Raw genomic sequence first — 4,281 nt, forward strand, 5'->3', positions numbered from 1 at the left:
ACCACTACCACTTCTAATGTCCAGTACCATGGACAGATACAGCATCATCATCATCCGTATATCTGCCTTTCTGTCTTTCTAGTTTGTATAAGTAATAAGAGCTAAATCCATACATATACATATCTATACTTCTGCAATTTCTTTTTACGTCCCTAAGTGCCGCTGTTGGTTAGTGTGAGGAAATAACACTTTTCCTGAGTGAAGTCCTCCCTCGTCTGTCTGGTGCGTTATTAGAGCTCTATTTTAATCGGAACTGTAGCCTGAGAAAAACGCCGCTCATAAGCTCATAATCAATATTTGGTAGAACTGACACGGTGGCTTTGTTTTTTCGTTTCGGATTTTACAAAGGCTCTCGTTATGATGGGTGTTCTTTGTTGTGTCGCCGAAGAAAATCATCCTCATGGTGGCCGCTGCTTGTCTGCATTTGTGTCGCAGAAATGGCTCTCGGACAGGTCCGTTATTCTATACCCGAGGAGATGTCGGCAGGCTCGGTTGTCGGCAATATCATTCAGGACCTAGGCTTGGATGTTAAGCGGCTGAATCTGGGCGGGCTAGGATATTTACCGAGGACGGCAGTGAGTACATTGGTCTGAATGCAGAAAAAGGAACATTGGTGGTGGCAAAAAGGATAGATAGAGAAGAATTGTGCAAGCAAGTGTCTCCTTGCTCTCTTCATTTCCAAATCATACTAGAAAATCCAATGGAGTTGCATCGAATTGATGTAGAGATTACAGATATTAATGATAATGCTCCGTTTTTTTCCAAAAGGGAATACAGTTTCCAGGTTATTGAGTCTGCCTCACCAGGGCTCGCTATTCGCTTGAGAGTGCCCGAGATCCCGATGTAGCACATAATACCATTCAAACATACAAACTCAACCCTACGGATAATTTCAAATTGAATGTTGTTTCTCGCCCTGATGGAACAAAGTATATTGAAATGGTCCTTCACACGTCACTTGACAGAGAAAAACAAGAAGCATAAATTAACTCTGACAGCATTTGACGGTGGTTCCTCAGAAATCTGGTTCTGTTAAAATAAATGTCATTGTTTTGGATGCAATGACAATGCACCAGTATTCAGTCAGTCTGTTTACAGAGTAACAGTTCCTGAAAACGCGGCTAGGGGCACTGTCATTTTAAGAGTCAGTGCCACTGATAACGATAAAGGAGCAAACGAAGAGTGATGTATTCTTTCTCCCAGCACACCGACAGTGCATCATCCTTGTTCAACATGGATCCCCATAACGGGGAAATGACTGTAATTGGTGTGTTAGATTACGAAAAAGCGAAACATTATGAAATTGATATCGAAGCTACAGACAGAGGAGGGCTGACAGACACAAGTAAAGTGCTAATTGAGGTGACCGATCTTAATGATAATACTCCTGTCATAAGCATAATATCCCTCTCCAATCCCATACCAGAGGATTCTGCTCCAGATACTGTTGTAGCAATGCTCAATATCAAAGACTTGGACTCAGGTAAAATGGCCAAGTGAAGTGTTTCATTAGCCCAGATTTACCTTTCAAAATCAAATCTTCATCGACTAATTTTTATAGCCTGATGTCTGACGATGTTTTGGACCGTGAAACGGTGCCTGAATATAATATAACAATAACAGCAATCGACGAGGGCTCCCCGCCGTATTCTGCAACAAGACAATTCATTTAAAATATCGGACGTAAACGACTACGCCCCAGTGTTCCCACAACCATTTTTGACAACTTTCATTACTGAAAATAATTCACCTGGCATGTCACTCCTCTCTGTCAAGCCAATGACAAAGACTCTGGCAACAACGCGCGCATTTCTTACTTTCTTGAAGATAGCCAACTGAACGGGATGTCAGCCTCCACTTATTTTTCAGTGAATGCGGAGAGTGGAGAGATACTTGCTGTGCGTTCCTTCGACTATGAGCAAACAAAAGAGTTCCATATTCGCGTCAAAGCGCAGGATGGAGGCTCTCCTTCACTCAGTAGCAACGTGACTGTGAAAATAATGATCCAAGACCAGAACGACAACCCACCTCAGGTTCTGTACCCAGTCCAGACTGGTGCTCTCTGGTGGCTGAAATGGTGCCTCGTTCAGCAGATGTGGGCTATCTGGTCACTAAAGTGGTGGCTGTTGATGTGGACTCTGGACAGAATGCCTGGCTCTCCTATAAACTGCAGAAAGCCACAGACAGGGCGCTGTTTGAAGTGGGCTTACAGAATGGAGAAATAAGAACTATCCGCCAAGTGACTGATAAAGATGCTGTGAAACAAAGACTGACTGTTATAGTGGAGGACAACGGGCAGCCCTCTCGTTCAGCTACAGTCATTGTTAACGTGGCGGTGGCGGACAGCTTCCCTGAAGTGCTGTCGGAGTTCACTGACTTTACACACGACAAAGGAGTACAATGACAACCTGACTTTTTACTTAGTGCTGGCTTTGGCTGTAGTTTCCTTCCTCTTCATCACGTGTTTAGTGGTTATTATATCAGTGAAAATCTACAGATGGAGACGCGAGCGCCTGTTTTACAAATCCAGTGGGAATCTTCCTGTTATTCCGTATTACCCCCCCTTTACGCAGCGTAGGAGGTACCGGTACGTTGAAACAGGCGTTCAGTTACGAGGTGTACGGAACTACTGACTCCAGGAAGAGCGATATAAAGTGCTCCCGACCCTTCAGTCAGAGTACTCTGAGTGTTGACCATAATGCTACCAGGACAGTGTCAAGGCATAAACAGAGTCAGAGAACATGTTCACAGAGGTGAGATCAGCTGCATCGTTAAAATGTTGTTTTTTTTCTTGTTGATGTTTTTTTGTAATCAGTACTTCAGTTCAGTATATCCACTGCTCATCCATTATTTGGATGGTAGTGGTAATATCTACTATAAGTATTCAATGAAATGTCTACTTCAGACATCAGATTCTTATTGTGGTAAAAGTAGTCAACAAGTATTTCGTCTCTTTATCTTGTGCGGGTTTGGGTTTAGTGGATAATGATCATTTGATAGTAGCTATATGGAACATCTGATCTTTCACTGTTTCAGCAAGTATCATCACTGGATTTTCATGTTGTTTCATGCCCCTTTCTACTGGACCATCTTTGCCACCCCCAAAAGAAGAAGAGATTTAAATGTTTTTAGATTTAGATAGAGTTAAACAGAAAATATTACTAAAATGATACATACGTCTTGTTCTCCCATTTTTGCTTCTCACTCAGTCAAAATGCATTCATTAATGTTCTAAATTAGTATTGCACAAACTCCAACACTGATGTTGACTCTCTAGCATGTGTTGTACAAAGGCTATGCCAGATACTAATTTTGCTTTATGACACTTCATCCTTCTTTATGTATTGACATATTCTTTGCTGCTTTCCCCTACTTTCCATTTTTTGTCTTCATATTGTTTCATTTTTCATATAACACTGGCAATTATATGCAACATCTTGCATTGAAACATGATTTTATATGCAGACAAGCCAAGTAAAAATGTGTTAAGTTACCTATTTTTGGATCCCTTTCCACTTGGACAGACTGACTTACAGCATGCCTGATCAGAGCATTATGATTACCTGCAGAAGTACAGAAGCTACAATGAAAAACATCATTGTGGGCTTCATCCCTGCTAAAGCAACGCTACAGATTGCTCCCACATAGAAACACACAACCACACAGTGCACTACTTTTTCACTGACCTAGTTCCCTTCATAACACGGTGCAGCCATAGGCACACACTGAGAGAACAGAGCAGGGATGGATGAAGGCAAACCATAAGAAAAGAGTTAATGTAAATCAATAAAAAATGCAAAGGATACATAATAATTTTGATAACAGGTTTAAAATGTGGAATGTTGGAACAGTTTCTACTGGTGATGGGAAGATTGAGAACAAGGGAGAGAAGCAGTGTGATGGAGAGGAAGAGAGAGGAAGCGGGGAGGGGAAGAGGCACGTGGTAGCCGGCACCTTCCATCCCTGTGCAGCATTTGTGTTAGTGATGCACGGCAGCCATTTTGATCTGCAGCCCTCTTTGTCTGCTGAAATAGGGGGCTCAGGGAAGTCTTACGTGTGAAACAGTTTTGTCAGGCTGCAAATACTGTAAAGGACACAAACAACGAGAGATGTTTCTTTACAAAAAAAAATAATGGAATGGAAGACGAGAGAGATCTACACTGGTTATATAACAAATGACAAGGGGATGTCAGAATTCAGGGCAGAGACTGAATGTGAACTATGTGAAATCTAGCTGTCCACAAAGTCTGTAAGCTAATAGTTTTAATGAGCATTATATAA

The 4,281-nt window shown here is 41.8% G+C and overlaps 1 pseudogene; it reads left to right on the forward strand.

The window, feature by feature from the left end:
* The first annotated feature begins 437 nt into the window (after positions 1–437).
* On the forward strand, positions 438–4,060 carry LOC119881899 (annotated as a pseudogene).
* The last annotated feature ends 221 nt before the right edge of the window (positions 4,061–4,281 follow it).

Source organism: Micropterus salmoides, unplaced genomic scaffold (assembly GCF_014851395.1).
Source record: "Micropterus salmoides isolate LMB-PRFRI ecotype aquatic unplaced genomic scaffold, ASM1485139v1 Ms_hic_scaffold_2784, whole genome shotgun sequence".
Lineage (NCBI taxonomy): Eukaryota > Metazoa > Chordata > Actinopteri > Centrarchiformes > Centrarchidae > Micropterus > Micropterus salmoides.